General features: G+C 35.3%; 1 pseudogene; it reads left to right on the plus strand.

Moving 5' to 3' along the window:
• LOC113230703 overlaps positions 1 to 23168 on the plus strand; it is a 407414-nt pseudogene that overhangs the window by 325525 nt on the left and 58721 nt on the right.

Raw genomic sequence — 23168 nt, forward strand, 5'->3', positions numbered from 1 at the left:
GCTCTTACGTATGTAAATAGAACATATAATTGATGTAACAACTGTTGGTGTACCTAATAAACATAAAAATGGTGTAGGTGAATCCATAGGTACATGTGACTTATGAACTTCATGTCTATTAACGAGGGCAGTGTTCTCAGATGTTTGCGATTCAAACATCGGCCACACTGCAATTTTTACAGGTAATTGTGTCAGTTTCCACCAGACGCATGGTTTGTTCTTCCGGTTACTTGATATCATCATTATCAATGATAAAATTACCTTAAACAACGTCTTGTTTATTTGAATCATATATATATATATATATATGATATGATATGATTTATATATAGATAAATATGTGTATTTCAACTACCTCCGTGGCCGAACGGTTACCATACCGGACTGCCACGCAGAGGTCCTGAAGAAATACTTTTATGGCCTTCAATTATTTCTCTCGTGAGATTGGGTGTAATTTGTGGTTGTCTTTGTGTGTGTGTGGCACCCGCGACACAAGGCTTCCCTATTGCAAGGCTATGTTGAGTGTGTGCATTATTTGTTTTTTTTTTCAGACTAAAAGGACGTAATGTTCATGGATACGTTCAGCTATCTATTTGGAGGCTAGCTATATATTTGGAGTACAAAATAGTGATAAAAATAAATATAATGATATGTTATTTGCCTTACACTTTTCGCTTCAGTTTTTCGAGTCTAAGTAATACAGTTAAATTACCTGTTATTTAACTTTAGTCTTGAATAAACGCCTTTGCAAACCGTACATCTTCTATGTGGGATTCCATCTAACAAACGGAATCTTATCCCGAGGGGAAATAGATTAGTTTCCAAAGCCGAACAAAAGTAAATTAGCTTCCTTTGCCGAGATTTACCATTTCCACTACAAAAAAAACTATTAAGTACTTTTTATTCAATTCAACGTCAACGTCAATCCTCTATATGTCCCACTGATGGGCAAGGGTTTCGTCTAATGAGATGGTTTTTTCCGTTACGTTGGGTTAGGGATTTCAAAGGTTTTTCATCTTCCTTGTCATCTTCCTTAATTATTCGACATTAAAGCGTGAAACACAAAGTTATTAATTAAATACCTCATTTTTGAATTTTTCATTTTCGAACATTGACTTACAATTATATGGACGTCGGGTCCGCGCTAAAAAGTGTCCGAACTTAAAGGGCTTTAAAATCGTATACAGAGCGTCATTCACGCTTTAGTCTTCGTTTGTTCGACTGACAGCGAAGCAAGCAAAATTAGACAGTACTGCGATGACATTACAATTTAAATTCAACGTTTTAGCTTTTTCATATTCCTTTACATGTCACTACGTTTAAATAGGTTGCCTTGGGACATTTTTTTCGTGGTTTTTGTATTAGACCCGTCGTCTATTTATTTGTAAGTCAATGTTTTCGAAGATATATTTCAATTTATATCGCTTAAAATTAATGTTTGATGATGATTTTTAATTTAAGAATAGAATTAATTATATTTTCACAAAACTACTGATTAAAGTATAATTTTTAACACACAAACGTTCTTTCTAACTGCATTTTAGATTTGCTTCTGATTGTTGTCGTCTTATTAATTATGTTGGTAACAATGATATTTTATTTCTCCTAAGTTAAATATGGCAACTTTGGAATGTGTGTGACACGCATTTCAATGCCTTACCATCAGGTAATACAATAATGGAGACCGCTGGTACTATGTCATACGCACCGATCACCGAGGTATACGCAAAGATGTATTAACAAAAAAAAAGACAATCTCACATTTTATAAGGCAATCTGCTTTCAAATAGACAAACCCGTATTTTACAACAGCAAAATTCAACATAATAACACTTGCAATTATGATTTAATGACGAAAACTTTCGCTAGTCGAAAGTCTGTTTGATTCCTTCATAAACTCTGAACTAGAGGACAAAAGAACTTCAACCGTAGAGCGTGCATCGGTCTTGGAGCTTTGATCAAAAGAGATTATATTGGACACACGGTTCTAAAGACTTGTTAACAAACGAAATATACCGGTATATTCAATACTATTTGCATCCTAAATTAACTGCCATGTTATCCATTATTGATTATCAAAACACTGCCAGCAAGTTGCCTGCTTATCTATATTATTCTACAAGATGTATCATGGAGTATGTATTTAATGTAATTTCCATCATCACGAGACTAGACGTAGAATGGAATTCCACCCCTGTGTTGTGGATTCCAAGATTCACACGAAGTGTTCGCTTCCACATTTATATGGCAAACGGCTATGCAGTAGAATTCTCTGCCTGCAGACTTATACTTGAACACTATAACTTTAGCTTCTCAGGCGAGAGAGACCAGGCATTATTTAGGTGTGCATGCTCCATCGTCTCCCTCATAGACAGGTAAGATGAATGTCAAACGCTCACTTATTGTATCATAAAAATAGATTTCTTCATCTTTATCAGTCTGCACCCTATGCTGACAGCGCGTCTTTTCTGTCACTGTAGTGACAGACGTGCAACTTTAATAAATATTGTTCTAATTTAAATATTCTACATTCACAGTCTGGTCTGCCTATGTCGCTGATTAGTTACCCATACTGCTTTTTCAATGACGAGATCTTCATTTCATTCTTCTTTTATGCCATTCAACATCTTGTCTGCCAGTAGTGTGACTTTATATTTTTATTTATTGTGCAACAACAAAATTGAGGAATCTTTAAAAGCCTCCACTATAGAATATTGCCATATCGTTGGTCCACCTAACAATTTCAATTATAGATTTGTTCTGGCGAGTTTTAGATAATAAAATACTGTGCAATGTTATTACAACGATAAATATTTTATTTATTAACCAGATCACTACGAAATCTAAATGTGTAGCAGTTGATTGCGAATAGCCTACACCACGCCATTGGACATGTTCAACAAGTTCATGGCTCTAAACTCTTGGAAATGAAACTATGTTATCGGATCTGCAATCGCAAATATTTTATTTTTTAACAAAGCAACGTTCGGAATTTTTACAAGTCTCATGGTCACAACCGACTTAATCCTTATTATAAGTTAAGACTACAGACTTGAGATTGACACGGTCCTCGGCTCAGAACGTTACAAGAAATATTCACCTGAAGATTGTGCCATATTACAGGACGACGTCACACAAAACATTATTTTCCCTTATGTAGATCAAAGGGAAAATTATAATAAAACGATTTTGGAAATATTTTAACGTGAACCAAAATAATGTCTTCAGGGCATTTCATATTAAAAGATAATGAATTATTTACAAAAAGGACATTGTTTTTGAACAACTAAGAAAGTAAAAAGATTTTCTAAAGTACGTATTGCATCTGATATATACGTAATGATAGGTGATTGCTTTAGAAAAAGTTGTTGGTAAAGCTTCCATAAAAGAAGAAAACAATAATACGTTGCCTTCCATTTAATTAGTGCGTGATAGCATCATGGACGTTCCAACAAGCACAGGTCGTGGTACAATCGTATTTTTTTTTGAGGATTAGTCGACCTTAAGAAGTATTTGCCATATACTGGTGCCATGTGCTATGACATTAGTCAGGTTATGAGGTATGTTGTGTGTGTTGTGTTGTTATATATATAACAAAGAAACGTTTTTAAGATATCCAATAACGGGACGAACAAATTTTGTACCAAGAGGTAAGCGGCATGTCAATCCATAACAACAAGTTCCATGTGCTTGTAATTACATCAGCGCTAACAAAAAAGCTAAGCCCTTCAAAATCGAAACGCAGTAATTTTCACAATACTGCTTGTAGGCAGAAATAGATAAGGTGGCGGTACTTCCCTTGACAAATTCTTTAACAAAGATCTCGACTACTTCTACATCAAATCTTTGAATAAAAAGAGGTATAATGTGGGTAGCGTGGGTAATGAAAGAACGGGACAATACAAAGCAGCTAGTTCAAAAAATGTGAAAACGTCTAAGCAAAGCGAGGCCAACCAGACCTCAACATGTACACATAAGCATCCGATAGGTTATGGTCACAACCAGACAAGTACAAACTACGAAAAAAGATATAAGACGTCATCCGCTTTCAGAAGACAATCAGGAGATTTGGGAAGAGAGAGAATTGCCATCGGAATCTTTTAACAAGGCAGACAATCAAATCAATAGGTTAGGATCTCAAAGACTTTTTTGACATATGCCAAAACCAATTCAATTAGATTAAGAGAGCGTTTAAATTCACTTCTAAAATCGGCTAATTTGAAACTCAGCCTAATGTTTAATAAGAAATACTAACTCGTTATAAGTTAGTCGAAACAAATCCTGAACATCATACATTTTAACCGGGTATTTTTTAAGTATCGTTTAAACCACTGTTTATTTAACTGTTGATATTAGTTGATTAAATGGCCACACTGGGCTGGAAAGATGTTAGTAGCAGTAGAATTCCTTATGAAAGAGTTCTTCCAGGGAAGTACTGCCACCTTACCTATTTCTGTTTACAGTCACGTGGGACTGTTATAATAGTCAGAAAATAGTTTATTTATCTCAAAACATTAATAAGTAAAAACAAAATATAAAAGTTCGACACAGTATTTAGTAAAAATAGTGGTGTGAGAAAAAAGTCTGTAGCTCAGCACAATGGCGGAGTGATTCACAATGCCGCTGATATTCTGCTACAGCCTGCTGCCTGCAGCATGTTCATAAAAAGAAAAACTAACACACACTGTCATTCTAGTTCTAAGATTTCTAGCCGATTATTAGATATTTACCACACACATGAATCGTTATATAGATTTTCTATTACTATTACACACAGAGCACTGTTCACACACAACTACACTACAATGCCTACCTCCAAGGTTTGCCTGGGCAATAACCAATTCAAACATTTCTTACGGAAAATACGTAATGACAAAATATGACAAACTCGCACAAGTGGGGAAAAATCATTCCACACCTTGGAAGCGGCGTATTTAAAACAACCCGAAGTTCCGACTAAAGTATAGACAGGTAGCTTATAAATATGACCACGATCTCGCAAAAAAGAAAGACTGTTTTTCGGTTCTGTTTTCAATACGGTGATCCTAACTGAAATTGGTGAAATTACAGTCACATGAGACTTGTCATCTTACGTCTCTGGGTGATGGGCGCAGTGGCAGTGCCCCTCAGATCTTTGAATTTAAAGTTCTGAGTGGCACTGCAACTATTATGGACAGGCGTGTTGTCAATTGGAGGGTTAAAGAAACACACACATTTTTTTCACGCTACAGTTTTAGTAAATCCCATACGTCATTGGCTGTTTTATTTATCCAAAAGATAGTTTACTTAATGAGCTAATGCCAATTGGGCACGGATGGGAGCGCAAAAACCCTCTTGGCGCCTGTCCAACGCCTTCAAAGATAGCTGAGAAAAAGTGTCTGCGGAGGTTTACTTCTATCTCTCAAGCAATTAGGTTGATTAAATCTTAATAGTGGGCTTTAAAGTAATGTATTAAAAAAAAATAATGTTGATTAGGTTATAAGTTTCATAGCTGCTCTTAGAATATTAGAATTTTGAACGGAGCATACAGTTCTTCACTGTCAAGATCAAGCATTGTATCCATTGACTTACAATTATATGGACGTCGGGTCCGCGCTAAAAAGTGTCCGAACTTATAGGGCGTTAAAATCGTATACAGAGCGTCATTCACGCTGTAGTCTTCGTTTGTTCGACTGACAGCGAAGCAAGCAAAATTAGACAGTACTGCGATGACATTACAATTTAAATTCAACGTTTTAGCTTTTTCATATTCCTTTACATGTCACTACGTTTAAATAGGTTGACTTGGGACATTTTTTTCGTGGTTTTTGTATTAGACCCGTCGTCCATTTATTTGTAAGTCAATGATTGTATCACTTATTTTAGTAACCGACTTCAAAAACAGAGGAGCTTCTCAATTCGACTGTTTTTTATGTATGCTACGCGATAACTCGATTTGTGAATCGATTTTGATGATTCTTTTTTTTTGTTCGAAAGAAGGTACCTCTGGATTGGTCCCACATATTCCACCTTTAAGGGTGGCAAACTAGGGGATGAATTCGGTTGCGCGCTCTTTACGGTGCGGTTTTATGCAATAAAACTTGGCAGATAGATGTAATTCCACGAAATTTTGCGATCGGTTTCTGTTGACTGTTTTTTTATTTTTATAATAACGGAGTGGCGGCCGTTATAAACTGCCACTGGCGTGTCACATATAGTTTTCTTTAAACTAAGCTACATTTAGTTACACTTACAAAAGTTTGTAACGTTAGAGTATGGTGATATAAGCAACTCACCTCGAGTGACCCACACTTAGTCCGACTCGATCCAGTGTTATCAAGTTTTGGAGAATACGGGGGGTGGTTAAATTCTTAAATGTTACAAGTGACGATCATGACGATGGGTGGGCTATTTCCATTGGTTCATTTGGTTGGTTCGTAATCTCAAAAACTAACTAGAGTCAACAGCTTTTCAATTCATGTGAAAGTACACGAATATGGTCTTTATTTCGTGTTGGAATCGTTTATGATAATATTGGCAAAGCTACAAAACAGAGTACATAATTACACAAAGCTTTTTTTAAAGGCTCGAGTAATTACCTTTAATCCACATATCGTTACAGTAATTAATTAGAAAGTTTAGAATATCAAGTGACGCGACGAATAAGTCGTCCGTACGCCTCATGGTAAGCGACGTGCCTATCCATTACAGTCATTTGCCACATTGCCATTAGCCATTCAGAGCTTTGAAGAACAAAGATCTGAAGGGCACTGCCGTTGCGCTCGTCACCCTAAGACATAAGTTTGATAAGTCTCGTGTGTCTGTAATTTTACCAGCACCCTTACCCTTCAAAACCGGAACGCAGTAATGCTCTCATTACTGGAATAAACCCAAAATAATAGTTTTTTTTTCAAAAACTGGGCGTTTATGTTACTGTTTGATTATAGATCTAATTCTAAAATTAAAAAAATACCGATTGTCATTTTTTCAATCATATTTTTTTTCATTTTGTCCTAATGCAGATTTTTCGAGTGGTTTGGGGTCTCAATGTCAACCCCAAACCATTCGAAAAATCTGCATTCTTGCTAATTAAAAAAAAAAGTTTTGTTATTTAAACACAAGGTTAAACTGTTTACGGCAACCATACACAACGTTACAAACTCATTTTATTAACCGAATTAAAAAAAGGAGGAGGTTCTCAATTCGACTGTATGTTTTGAAGAAAATCATCCACCTCGAAGGGTGGCTGTTCACGCATGAAGATTCATTTTTATAAATAGCGCCTACCTTTAATTTAGGAGCAATTACTTTAATGGTTGATTTTGCTATTTCTCAAATTCAAGGCGTTTTTCTCTCAATATACTTTGAGTAGTGTCGTAGTGAGAACCTATTTTTATTATCTCCAGTGTCAAGTCCTGTATAGTGGCGAACTAGGGGACATTTCAATAAAACTTAGCAAATAGCCGTAATTCCACGTACTTTTGAGGTCGGTTTTTTTAGTACTCTGTACTGAGATTATAGTCATACAAATTGCATCTAAACTAACAAATTCTTACTAACGTCAGTGGCAGAAAATGATGACATTTAAACCGAAAGACTGCCAAGAACACGCTGACGTGCCAATTAATGAAAAAATTTTATACACTGGTCCTACTGAAATTCGAAACTGGAATCTCTTTATCTTTTTTTAATGAATGATAGACGTGGGTTTGGCCACAATCTCACTTCACACCGTTAATAATAAAGAGACATATTTCAAAATGTAACATTTTTGGGAAAGTGAAAAAATGTATTAATTACACTTTTATGTCGGACCAAAAGAAATATATCCCTAGTATGGTTATAAAGAAAATTAAGAAAAATGTGTTACGGCCTTGATTTGCTCAATATCTAATACTATAGCGCTTATTATTATTATATATATTAGCGCTATTAAATAGCTTCACATTATCATCGAGGATACGACCTGTTAAAAATTGTTTAACAGGTCGTATCCTTGATGTGACCGATGATGATATGCGTTCATCAAAAAAAATGTTTATTGACTTTCTTCTTCTTCTTAGTGTGCCGCTTCTCAACGAGTATTGGCGACCATCACGGCTATTCTATATTTTTTAAACTGGCGCAAGAAATAAACTCATTAGAATACTTGTGAATATTGTCCAAACCGCCAGTTGCAAACCGTACTATCAAGAACTAGACATACTTCCCCTTCCGTTTATTTACATTTTAGAAGCATGCAAGTATCCAGAATATTTTACTACACGAAGAGATATTGCTACACGTTATATATCACGACACGGCCATAAATTGATAGCACCAAGCACCCAACTTAAAAGCTAGTAGATGAGAAAAGCGACATAATATTTTTTTTTTAAAGTAGAGACTGCTAATAGAAAAATGTTATTATGCTGTTTCAGAATTTATTCAGGATATTGATTTAAAAGATTAATTTCTTATTATAAGTACTATTTTAATTCTAATTCCTTATCTAATTTCTTATTATAAGTAGTATAAGTACTGTGCCCTATTCAGGGTCTACAATGATCTGTTAAATATTAAACCTACCACCTTGGAAAACATTGCAGATAAAAAACTGACCTCAAAAGTCATTCATCCCCTAGTTTGCCACACTTTGAGGTGGAATATTTTCTTGAAATTTAAATAAGACCCCATCTGAGGTACTTTCTTTCCAACAAAAAAAGAATCATCAAAATTGGTTACCCAAATGGCGGAGTTATCGCGTAACATATATACAAAAAAAAAACATACAGACCAATTGAGAACTTCCTCCTTTTTTTGAAGTCTGTTAAAAGTACAATAAAGTATTGATTGATTGATTTAAAGAGGGAACGTGTGCTAAGGTGGAACCAGTCTCTCAGGTTCTTCAACCACGAGGTTTTCCTTCTGCCTCGACTACGCTTTCCTCGTATTTTTCAATGCATTATTTGTTGAAGAATCCGGTATCTATTGCCCCTCATTACGTGGTCAAAATACAGCAGCTTCCTTTGCTTTACAATTCTGAGTATTTGAAACTTTTTTCTCATTCGACGAAGAACTTCAACACTGGTGTCCTTTTGTACCCATATATTGAGTATAGCGCATATTAAAGCGTATGTAACACGTTGAAAGCGGACGCGGGTCAGCCGCGTGTCGGATCGGGAGTGTGGCGTGTTCCGTGTACCGCGGGACCGGCACAGGTCTCATTCAGTGTCTTCCACGATTAACTATTAAGCCACTGAGGTCACACAACTATTTGACTCAGAACAACAGGTTGCAAAAACATTAAAAAAATAAGTAGTGTTTAGCGTTTAATACGCTGTAAAAAATAAACGAGATGTTGATTGATGTGATATTGTAACAAGTCTCCAGCCAAGCCTATCAATCAGAATGATTGAAGCAACAAGCACAACAATGCAACAACAATTATTATTGTGAGTAAGAAACTCAATAATAACTCCCAAAATAGAACAAATGTATTATTCAAGAATTCAACTTACGTTTCAGGGTGTCGGTCGCAGTGGCAGTGCTCCTCAGATCTTTGCAATTTAAAGCTCTGAGTGGCACTGTAACTGTTATAGACAGGCTAAGCTACACGCTTACCATCAGGCTCACGACTTGTTCGTCCCGTCATTTGATGTTATAAAAAAATATATACTTATACCTAACTTTGCACATTACTTTTGGTTTTCAACTGATGCAACTAAATAGATATTAAATTCACATTTATCCCAAAGTTTTTAAATTACCCAGCGGCTTAACCAGATGCCCCGCCGTCCGCTGCCCCGTCAGTCGCCATTGGGCGCTTGTTCTTATTTGATTAATTAACGATCAATGCGCGCATTGCGGGACGAGAGGTGCGGCACGTCCTGAAATGTAGGCTCGCCTTGAAATACCTCGCGTTAATGACCTAACACAATGTAATTTACCTTTTTAAGCTCCTATTATATCTTTGTTAAGGTTTTCATTATTAATATCATCTATAAAAATTCTGGTCACGGTGACATTTTTGTCTTGCCATTATAAGCAAATTACAATGTACAGCAACAAATATAACCACAGACTTTTCCCTTGTCCACAGACGTGAGGAGCGCAGTGTCCAAGTATATTATGCGAGAGCACGGACACTAGACATGTGTCCTATGCTGCTCGCTTTTGGGGCTTTGGCGCTCGTCACACATACCGGTAAGTACCTTATGCGGTAAATGAGACTTGTTATTGGTGTATCGTTGTGTCGAGTTGGATATTCTTACACAGGATTATTTGGAAATTACTAATAACCTCTCAGGACTATCCCTTTAATATCATAAACAACAAACAACTTTTGTTATTTTAATACACGGTAAAAACAGATTACTTAGAAAAAGACAAAATTCTGTTTATGAAGACAAATTTATTAATTCTAACAAAACGATCCTCTCCCTATAGACGCTAGATAATAATTATTACTTGATAATAGTAAAAAAACGTGTCAAAAGTGTATTTTAGTTATAAGACAGAAATATTTAATCCAAGAGCAAATTAATTTACTTCAAGTCACAAAACCTACCGAAAAGTCCGAAATGTCCGATTTTGATTTGAAAAAAAAAGAATGAATAATTGAGAGGTACTTAATTATTCGATTGAACATTTATGTTTTTTAATATCAAAAAGGGAAAATTTACAGGGTTATGGACCCAAGAGTAAGTCTCATTGACGTGAAAGCACACAGTTCAGTGCCAAACTAGGGGTGGGTGATAAATAACGTCACGATGAAAAAGTCACGATGATCCGCCGTCAAACAGTATCACCGTGACTCGTTCCGAAGGAACGACGTTCCAAAGTCACATAGGTGTTCCTCCGTTCCAATAGCTATCCCCGTCACTCACATCACTACTACTAACTAGTAATACTATAACTATAATACTAATAAGTAATAGTAATTCTAATAGTAATACTAATACTATAACTATAACTACTAATTGATACAATGCGCGATCTCCGATCCGTGGTGACTGAGCGCACCACTCGTTGTAGTTCTCTTCAAATCGGGCCATTTCGGCGATGGGAGTGAATGAAATAGGATGACTTTCTTTGCTCACTCACAAGGGTCGTAGGTGCTTATTACTACAAGAAGGGGCGGATGAAAAAAATCTGCAGCAGTTATTATACACCTATTTATGAACAAAGTAAAATATTTTTGTATATTTGTTTTATTATAGGAAGAGTTGGTATTTTATATTTGTGTAGAATCTACTTTGTGTATTCTACTAGAAATATAATTACATTACACTTTATTGCTACAACAAATTACAAAGTGAGTAAAAACTTAAATCATTCTATAAAAAACGGCTACAACTATTAGAAAGAAGCCGCTGGCAAAAACCGTATATCGTGATGTAAGTTTGACAAAATCGCGATGATTTATCACTGTGATTTTTTTGGAACCGGAACGACAGTCACGGCGATAGAAATGTAACGCTATTTCCCATGTCTGTGCCAAACCTTAAGTAACAGAAATAGGACGGTATCTTCTTAAATACTTGAGTACCGTTCAGTGCCGTATAAATGCTACAGCGGCAGAAAGCACTTACATTTCAAAATATATGAGATGACTTATTGAAGTTAACAAAGCGATAGCGCGTTTCAGAGTACAACTAGTGCCATCTAGCAGTGGCGTGATGGAACTAATTGCATGTTAAAGTTGTGCTTGTTACAAGTGTAGTGTGATTTCATGCTGAAACCAAATTTCTTAAATTATGACTACAAATAACACCCTAACAATCTAAAGATACTACGTATTGTTTATTTGGATAAATTACTGTTTATGATTTTTATGATTACAAGCACAAGTAAAAGTAATCGTTACCGCGTGCGCCTTCGGCGACATGTAACGACGACATTGACTATGAAAACGCAACGAAATGTTGCTTTAAGAATATACTCTAGAATTTAGAATATTAACCTGAATAGCAAACTACTTCTTTTTTTGTTTAAGAATATATTTTCTTAAATAATACCCAAGAAATTTTGAATTCATTTAAGATTATTTAAATTTGATGTAAGAGGTAAAAATATCTTGATGTAAGTAATGTCCAATTAATTAATTAGAAATGAAATAAAATCTTGAAGTGAACGTATTTGTCTAAAAGTTAGAATAAAGTTAAGAGTAAAATTGTATTAGAAAAAGATAAGCAGTATTTTTGTAATGCCAATATTTTATTGCTTTTAATAAATATTTTTTCAGAATTAGCAAATATTTTGGGAAATTGCTCTTTCTTGTTACTAGAAATCCTTTTTTTTCTGTGATACGTTCACTTCGATGTACATCACTGGTGGAGCACGGACAACTTGCCTAATAAGCGGAGTATACCATCGGTGGACATAAAATCCACGACACTTAAAGACAAAATGTTAACATTCCCGCTCTGTGCCATTGTCAAATTTTCATAGTGTAGCTAAGGAGTCGGACGTTGTAAAAAAGTAAAAAAAATAAATGTTATAAAAAGTATTAATTATAACTTTAAAAAACGTCAGTTTAAACGAAAGTTTTATTGAAATCGGTTACCGGAAAGTGCTCAAAACCCGATTCATCCCCTAGTTTGTCACCCTTGGTAGTGGAATATTTCACACAAATCGCGTAATTGCGGTAACATACACACAAAAAAAAGACAGTCAGAATTGAGAATCTCCTCCTTTTTTGAAGTCGTTTAAAACCTAGAATACACACTAACAAACTAGACAATTTGCCTGACAGCGCTTTTGACATATGGAGCGGTGATGTACTTACTGGTGGCCATATGAAACATCTTTCCTGTCTCTTAACAAATTATGGTCAATTAGATTCCGGTATGAACGTGTTAATAATTCATCGGATGTTACTATCCTAAGAAAATAAAAATATTCGAATATATCGGCTCTGAACGAAAATTACTCTGTGCGGTAACAACAGAGAGCGCAAGTGTAAATATCAGTCCGATGCAAAACACAGGAGTGGAGGCGGGGTCGTCATGAAGGACGCTTGCGCGTTTGAACTTCCTACCTAAGTAGGTATATTGTTTATGTAAATAAGTGTGGTAACTATGTCTCAGTTGCCCTCATGCCCACTGCGTCCGGCTAGCTGCACCCGCGAAGACCTGCTAAAAACAATAGATAGGGGCATAGAAGTGGCTGCTTAATAGGTTAAAGAAATATAACACTGGTTGTTTATTGGTTTTTGTCATTGATTCGACAAGAAGAAGAAGACTTGATCAAGAAACTGCTTCAGTGACCGAACGCAGAAGTCCCAGGTTCGATTCCCGGGCCGGGAGAAATATTTGTATGGCCTATATTTATTTCTCTCGTGAGTCTGGGTGTAAAATGTGGTTATCTATGTGTGCGTCCATGGCACCCGCGGTACAAGGTTTCCCTAATGCGGGGCTATGTTGAGTGTGTGCGTTGTTATTATTAAAAAGTATCAGATATTTTAAATAGAAAACCACTTTTACACATTTAATGTAAACGAGACTTTAGAAAGTGACGTTGTTAGTGTAGTGTGCAATCCTGCGTATGATTTTAATAAAAATGAAGGTAACGAGGTTAGTTTCTCACCGACGCCGTCTGCGCCCGCAGCCGTAGTGAGTGATCGGGCTGCCAGGGCTTTGGCACGCAGTTTCCGTCGAGTCATCGCCGCGAAATCTCATGATTAAGGACCCCGAATTGGTTCGAAACATGTCGAGGAAAAATTTGATTTAAATACTTGAGTAATCCGTTATTTTAGTGAAGTATCAGATAATTCAACATAAATCAAAAGTTTATTTAAATGATATTTGGAACAAAAGTTGTTGTTTGTGATGTCAGTAATATAGTCCTGTGAGGTTATTAGTAATTTACTGATAATTCTGTATATTTTTGGAGCCAGATCTATTAAAAAAGGGGCTTCGCACTTATATAGATTTAAGAATCCTGGCTACACCTTCTTCTCTCTTATCTGAGAATGTGTGATTATGCAAGAGATAACAAAACTTTCTATTTATTTTAAATTTCTTATCAAGGGTATTAATTTGAACGCATTACTATAAAAATAGGTGAAAGCCAGTGCGTGAATATGAAAGAAATGTGATTTGTATGTATAATTCATTTTTTGGATTTCAGTAACTTTGTACTATAAGATACGAATGAATGAATGAATGAATGAATGAAATACTCTTTATTGCACATAAAATTACAATTAAAATACAATACAATAGCTTAAGTATAATAGTAGTAGTAAGTCAATGTGTAACGGGCGAGATACGAGTTGAGAAAGTAAGGCGACGATTTGTCATCTCGACTACGTTTTAATTTAGAAGTTTAAAAAAGATGAAATAAATTCTTACTTCACATACCTACAGCACGCAATTCGAACGTAGCCTTAATTTTTTCATACTAACAACACTCACACCCTCCCATACATCAAACATTAATTCGCGAGATATCCGAACGTGAAAACAAGTGCGCGCGAATGTTTCCTAAAATAATAACCAGAGAGAATACGTTACTCTGTAACGCCGCTTAAAAACCCCTGTGCGTCCTGTGAAGTATGGACACCTGTGTCATATTTTTTATAACTCAAAACTTGATGTATAAGGCACCTTTAAGAGAAATGTACTGTCCACGACCACCTTAGAGTTCGTAATTAGTTTTGTTTTTAATAAACGCGAAAGGCTTTTGGGAAAGAAACGAATTTCCTCACACAGTGACTTCGACTGGTGCAGCTGCTGATTTTGCTGCTTGCTAGAAACTAGACAAATATAGCTAATTGGAAAGTCGGAACATTGTTGTTCCGCTTGCTATTGAGACGGCGGGTTTTTGGGGTAGCGATGCGAAAATGTTTGTAGCAGAGTGGAGATGACTCCCCCGCCGGGTTGTTCTAGGCGCAAAGATTGCCATACAGCGAGGAAAAGCGGCAAGCGTGATGGGCATTTTTGCGCCGGGATCGGTCAGCGGCGGTCTTTCTGACTGTTGTGCTTATAGCACTAAACCATAGCTCTGAGACATGTATTTTGTAACTTCATAATTGTTATTAATGACTATATATATATACATGTTAATGACTATATATATATATATATATATATATATAAAGATACATATCTCTAAAACTAGAGGTATTTACAGGCTTAACGATTAGTTATCCCCCTTTTGACGTCCAAAGCCCTGACAACTACTGACACCACAGAGTTTCGGGAGAAAAACAGGTTTAGACGTAAAAGGTTCTGACGACCGAAAAAACACGCTGTAAATACTTTATGTATGAATTCAAACTGTATGAATGAAATTTCTGTGTCATGCATTATGGGGTTCAATTTTCCACGCACCTTGACTGACATGGATGGTTCGCTTTATGTTACCAAAAGAAGCAAGCACTTCAATATTGATGCATTCACCCAACAGTGTTGGAATAGTAAAGTGCACTTTCAAGGAAAAGGTCAAGGTACTTCTTCTAGACACTCTAAAAAGGGTATTCCACAACGCTTTGCTTTGGTGGTGAAAATTAGCTTCATAACATTGTGTAATAACAACGTGTTTTAACTATTTGTAATTAAATTGATTTTTATATAATATTTATGCAAAATTTCAATTTATAATTTTAATTGTATTATTAGTATATTTAAATCAAATCTAAAAAAATATTATGTTTTATTATATTTATATTATCTTTTGTATTGATTTAGTTTCGCAATAATTTTTTGTTTAAATTATACAACATGGAAATGGCGACATCTAGTTGTCGTATCCGCGGCACCCTCCAGGTTATAGCTGAAAATCAGCGGTGGACACTGAAGTACAACCTTTTTGCACTGCTACAGCACACAAAGATCTGAAGAACTGGTCAAAAAACCGTCTAGATCAGAAAACAATAAACATTTTGTAGTAATATCATTTTACAAAACTCGATTTAAGTCAAATATTTAGTTGTAAATAATTTTTGTCCTCGATTTCGAGCTATTAACGCTCGGTTTTAACCCATGTGAAAAGAGGTAAAACTCGGACGTTCTGTGTACCGTCTAGGCTCTCGGGTTTCTCTCAGAGAAAAGTATGAGGATAGTGGTATCATGACTGTGGCATCACAGTACATTTACTCAAATATTTTGTATGCCCGTAAAAATATACATAATTTCAATAAGAAAGAAAGAATCCATAATATTAACCTTAGAGTTAAATCCAAACTCATGGTACCACGATTTCGTTTAACCAAGGTAAACGACTCTTTTATGGGGAACTGTATACGTTTTTACAATAAGATTCCGGTGCATATATTAAGATTATCATTTCTTAAGATTAAAAATTACATTAAAAATATTTTGATTGAAAAGTCATATTACAAAATTGAAGACTACGTGTTAGATAACGATGTATGAAAAGACGACACGGCTCCAGAATCCACACAAATTTAATTCAAAGTGTATTCCATAGCATTTAAGTTTATTTGAAAAGAGCAATCCCTAGAGTTTTTTGCTCGTTCTTCTCAGCGTAGTGAATGAGCAGTAGCTTAATGTTATGTAATGTAAATGTGACGTTTTCAAGTGTAAATTTATTTTACCTATGGAATAAATGATCTTTCACTTTGGATTTGACTTTGCCCGTCTCTAGTGTCTCCGTATTATATGTCCTTAACCTAGCGTATAGTAAAGTTCTTATCATAGCTTTGGTCTTTTATTTAACAAATTATAATGTACCCATTATGTTCCTGACATACATGACATAAATTACTACTACAGGACGCGAACTTGAAATCTTAGAGTGGTTACACACAGCGACTTTGTTTGTTTGTGTGTAAAGTTTTTTTTAAATTTATAATATCAAGTAACGGGACGTCGTGCGCCTGGTAAGCTACACGCCTGTTCGTAACAGTTGCAGTGCCACTCAGAGCTTTGAATTACAAAGATCTGAGTGGCACTGCCACTGCCTGAGACATAAATAGACAAGTCCCATATGCCTGTAATTTCACCAACCTCTAAGTTAGACGATTAGCGATCTAAAATCTAGCGGCTCAGAATGCCGACAAATCCAATATAAAAATCTTTAACAAAAATACATAGGAGAATTTCGGCAACTCGATAACTTTACAGCAATGGTTGTGGGTTCAAGTCCCATCGAATGAAAAAGTTTTTTATATGTGTTCGAAAAGCTAGTCGAGTTATTTCACAAAAAAATCTCCATAGTACATCTTAGGATTGTAGTTAAATAAAAATGTTATTTAACTCTTACAATAATAACTCATAGAAACCTAGTCCGCACACGCTAAGTGAGGCAAATTGAAGCGCGCCAAAAGGGCCTACACGAGCGGGTGGTCCTTCAGTGCTCAAGGTCAACTTGCACCGCGAACAGATCAAGAATTTTAGCTAAAAATGACGAAATGTGCGGTAAATGAGTGTAAAAATACGTCAGACAAACATAAAATAGATACTAACATCACATTCCACAAGGAAGTAACGCGTTTCAACTTGTATTTTTATATAAATATTCACTAAAACCGAAAATTAACCTACTACTAAAACTAGCCTACATGAATTTGATTTTTGCCTCACTTGTGACAGTTCGTTTGATATGAAACTATCATTCTATGCGTTATTATTCTAAGATTTAACTATACTCCTTTACATAAACCGGTTTCACCAAGTTACTGTCATGTTATAAGTCCAACAAAATCGAATTCACTGTAACTGACCTATTCAAAAGATTTAAGATGTTAAGTGCAGAAATTCTCTTGCTCATGGAGCTTTATCTCTTTGAAAGTAGCTTAGTGAAATGACGCTTTCAAGCCTGTTTAGCTTCAATGAAACCGAGGAAAAAGGGTTTTTCAACGGAATTTTCTTTTTTTTATTAATGGTTGGTAAAAGAACTTGGTCCAATAAATTAAAGTATTAGTTAAACCCTACTATTAACCCGTTCATGGACGGTAACGTAGTTTCACGTATAATTAAATATCAGATTATGATAGTACGTAGTACCCAGTATCATTGTATGCATCGTAAAAACCAACTACAGGCTTTACAGTATGATTTCCAAGTCTGCCGTCCACTAACTAAAACGCGGTATAGTGGTCAAATATCCGTTTTGGGGCTGGAACAAGTGCCAGATTGACGAATTAGGCACTTTTTAAATTAAAACTGATAATAATAATCGTCCAATAATCACAAAAAATATATATGATTGCTAGTACTTCTTAAATAATTGAATGTTTTGAGCAAAACTACAATTTATTAAACTCGTTTTAAATAAATTTCTCTTTACATGCGAACCTCCGTTGTTTATAAAATTTATACGAAAAAATCATAAATAGATAATTTAATTTCGAACAGAATGTATTGTTCACTTTTTTTTAACTTATATAGTTTATAAGTTAAGTGTTATTATTTCAAAAAAATAATTCTTTCCACTCGCGAGGTCTGTGCAGTACTACGCTAAGTCACCTTTCAGGCTTTGCGATGGGTGTACTGCGCGTGTGTTTTTGAGCGGGTTTATGCCACAAAAAGCTGCTGTTTTTAATTAATTTAATGTAGTCTGTTGAATTTAACTTGTGTTTGTGTTAAATTTATTTTGTATATATATATATTTGACTTTGTTTTTGTGTTTAAGATTTTATAAATTAGTTATTTTGTTATATCGATATATCGTCGCGGGTTTGATTCCCGGTAGAACAATTTTTTTAAATGAACTTCTTGAACTTGGGTCTGATCTGTGTTTCTGGTAATGCCTATGTTTGGATTCAGTTTCTCTGGTACTCATAAGGAGTACATAAGTTCCCTAGTTTGAGACCAGGTAGTTGCCAACAGAACGGGCAAAAGTACATTTCCCAAATTGATTCTACCGGGAAATGAACCTGGGACCAAGAGCTACGGAATATATTACGCGATATTACCCAGAACACGTAGTATCAAAAAACCATTTTAGGAAAATTTCGTTTTCGAAACTGGTTCTACCGGGAATCGACCGACGGGGACCAAGATGTACGGAATACACTACTACACCTAGGCGAGAACCATCTTAGAAAAGTTAATTTGCCAAATTGGTTCAACCGGGAATCCGAACCCGGGACCAAGAGTTACGGAGTACACTCCGCGGCACTACCCAGAACACCTAGGCTAAAACCATTTTAGAAAAGTTCCTTTCCCAAATTGGTTCTACTGGCAATCGAACCGCGACCAAGAGTTACGGAATACACTCCGCGGCACTACCCAGAACACCTAGGCCAAAACCATTTTAGAAAAGTTCATATCCCTAATTGGTACTGCCGGAAATCGAACCCGGAACCTTCTAATGCAGTGCCGACAGTGCAAACTATTTGGCCACCAAGATCATCGTATTTGGACTATTATATGTACTTGTATATTATTTTTATGTAAAATCTACAATCGCTCAAAACACGACCACAAGAAGAACAGACAACAGAAGAAATATTCACTTTTGTAAAAATGAGAAACACAACTTCTTGCACTATACGTTTATTCGTTTTTTTTTTCAAACAAAAAATCTACAACAGAACTGAACATTTTACCAATATTACACAGTTTTTATTAATTACCCCTACACTACTATCCTACTATTCAACACGAAAACGACGAATCAAATCCTATACTCAATACTGATTAGACTAAACATTTGTACATTAAAACCACAGGTAGATTTACTTATAGTAATAAGGATAATATATAATTAACGTGATGTATAATTAATGAACAAAATAATCAGGCTGTATAATTAAGTTCCTAAACGGTGTAATATTCAACACCACATGGCTACCTACACAAGTCCTATACTCAGGACTTTTTCAAATCAACAACTGTACTTATTATCTATCTTCTATATATTATTATGATTATTACAAAAAAAATGCTTACACTTTATTTAACACATTAGAAGTTATATCGAGTTCTTAGGTTTTCGCGATTGTTACACATAGGAAATGAAACTATTTTTTCGGATTTAAATCGCGTATATTTGGTTTTTTAAACATACCGACGATTCGGGCCCTTTTCAGGTCGCATGGTCACGGTTGACTGAGGTGGTACAGTCTTCAACTAGTATAGTAGTATAATAACTGGTTGAAGACCTAACTGGTTGAGAGTTCTGTATTGTATTGCTATTTCCAAAGTTCACCCTAAGCAGTCCGATGTCACTCAGGCAATGTTAGCCTTTCAAAGAAATATACCTTATTGTTGAGAAGCCTAATTACACTTTAGTAGAAATGAAACTATAATACTGCATTGCATTCACTACGCAATGTGCCTTTTTTTCACCCAGCGCCGCTTGCTGCAATTTTGTTTCAAAGAAAATAGAAAACAAAGAGAATAAAACCAGCACTGATCCAAAAAATATCACAAATATTTGTCCTCGTGACGACGAACCCATGCTTCTTTTCGCTTGCATTCTTCAACTAGAAAATAGTACTCCAACTTCAATTAAACTTGCTTGTTCTCGCTATTAACGCTTTTTAATGTTAACAATTTAGTTAATAAAGTACCTGTTTTAACATATATTTATTTAACCTCGCGCAAAACACGTATCATTATGTACTCGTTATTGTTGGCATTTTGCGTATTGGTCGTAATCACTTTTATTTCTTTTTTGTAATTAGTCTAAGTGTTTATTTACGTATTGTATAAAACAAATTTAATAATACATAAAAGTTATATTTTCGAAGACGCATAATTAATTAGTAACTATTGACGTTTGTTAAATGCATTTACAATACGGCGAATAAAATTACTTGTTTTAATTTTAACTACTTAATACTCTTTTCTACTTCTCTTTTATAGTTGAAAATAGTAGCATTAGTTGTTAATTGATAGGATGTAGCGATCGAATCATTGCATGATTTACCTAATAATTTCACTATTTATACTGTTACGATTTCGACCCTAAAATATTATTTAATGTTTATATTTACGATGGTTTATTCTCGAATGTCTCTGAGGGAACAACAATGTAGGTATAGATTGCAAAAAAACACTTATGACTCTTCTGCATTCTAATTTATAACTTATCTTTATTTGACTTTGTGTAAGTACAAACTCGTAGTCTATAGATGGCTTATGAAATTGTTACTAATGCTTAGAGGTCAAATAGTCATTCGCGACTGCTCAAGCCTTAAGTAGAAAAAAAGTAGAACACAAAATTCTCTTAAGAAAACAGTTAAAATTATTTAACGTGTTTGACTTATCGGAACTTACCCTGACGATGCATAGGTGAAATATCATTAAACAATATCCATATTCTAAAACTGGGGTATGGCTTTTTGATATCTCAAAAAATAATTTAGTTACGCGGCTGACCGCGTTTTAGTAGGCAGAAGAGCTTATTGCTTTTTCATAGAAAAGTATCAACAATGTAGTGACAAAAATCAAAGATTTATCATGGTTTCCCAAAGTATTCCCTACCGCCTCCCAGTGGGCGCTGAAGACTCCTAGGGCGGTGCTGTCCAGCAGGTGGTTTTTTCCTTGTGAATTTTCGTGTCAAGTTAATATTAAAATACGTGTTTTCAATTATTTATTGTGGGCGTTGAAATTTTTTTAACTTGCCCTTGCCTTGGCGGTGATTTAAAAGGTTTGGGAGCCTATGATTTACATTAAATATTTCATATTTAATCAATATGAGCACTGCGGAACCAAGACAAGCTTTTGCTTCTGGATGGATTTAATAGATAGGGTACGTGACTTGGGACTTAATGCTCCGAAAAAGTGAACAATTCGTAATATCATATTCCATCATAGTCACACGACCATTAACACCTAGAATGATAGTGGATAGTGGCCAGACTAGTTCTCACGTATTAATATAGATGGCGCTCAACGATGCGTCGCCATACTATTTTTAGAAATGCCTTTGATTGTTTGGAATATCAATAGGAATCTTAAAACTGCTAAAGTAGCACAACGTAGTTAAAAAAACATATCTTTTTTTCAATATAAAGGGAAGGGACAAACAAGTCGTGCGCCTGACAAAATGTGTTAAATTTGAATTACCTAACGTAAAATCGACTAGTCCAAGCATAGAAATAAACAGAAAAGTTCAACTTTGTTAATAAAGCAGTCTTCTTGGGAGTGTCCTTAGATAGTACTTCTTCAATCAATCAAAACTTCAATGGTTTCCACATATACATATCTTCTCTGGCCAGCAGATTAAGCTTCGCTGCATACGCAGTCCGAAGAACACGTGAGGTAGACTAGTTTACTTTAGTTACTTGCATAGTATAATATCCTACAGGATTCTTATGTGGGGTAAAGCGGTCGATATTCAAACCATATTTGTAATGCAAAAACGAGCGATTCGTCCTGTGTACCGTCTAGGCTCTCGGGCTTCTCTCAGAGAAAAGTTTGAGGAGATTGGTATCATGACTGTGGCATCACAGTACATTTACGCAAATATTTTGTATGCCCGTAAAAATATACATAATTTCAATAAGAAAGAAAGAATCCATAATATTAACCTTAGAGTTAAGTCCAAACTCATGGTACCACGATTTCGTTTAACCAAGGTAAACGACTCTTTTTGGGGAACTGTATACGTTTTTACAATAAGATTCCGAACATATAATATATAGATTATCATTAAAAATATTCTGATTGAAAAGTTGTTGTGAAAAGCATTACAAAATTGAAGACGTATGGAAAGACGACACAGCTCCAGAATCCACACAAATTTGGTTCAAAGTGTATTCCATAGCATTTAAGTTTATTTGAAACGAGCAATCCCTAGAGTTTCTTGCTCGTTCTTCTAGCGAGCAGTAGCTTAAATGTGATGCTTTCAAGTGTAAAATTATTTTACCTATGGGGTAAATGATACTTTGACTTTGTTACCTGATAGTAACCTTAACGCCTGTCCATAACAGTTGCACTGCTAGTCAGCTCTTTAAATCACAAAGATCTGTATCGCATTGCCACTGCGGCCGTCACCTTGAGACATAAGTTGTCAAGCCTCATGTGCCTGTAATTTCACCAGCACCCTTAACCCTTCAAAACCAGAACTACTGCTACTCTACTGCTTTCTCAAAGCTGGCGCTAAAACCAAACAACAAACATCTGTAATTGACGCATAGAGAAATTCGTAAGGTCTGTTGCTCAGCTGGTTGATCTGTGGTAGTTGCCTTAAATTGGCATAAAAACGCAGGTTCGAGTCTTATTAGATTAATATAATATTGGGGTTAAAGTATGAAATTGCCGTTTTATTGCAATAGGTTCTTTGAA

The sequence above is a fragment of the Hyposmocoma kahamanoa genome, unplaced genomic scaffold (genome assembly GCF_003589595.1).
Source record: "Hyposmocoma kahamanoa isolate Upper Pololo Valley unplaced genomic scaffold, ASM358959v1 64, whole genome shotgun sequence".
Classification (NCBI taxonomy): domain Eukaryota; kingdom Metazoa; phylum Arthropoda; class Insecta; order Lepidoptera; family Cosmopterigidae; genus Hyposmocoma; species Hyposmocoma kahamanoa.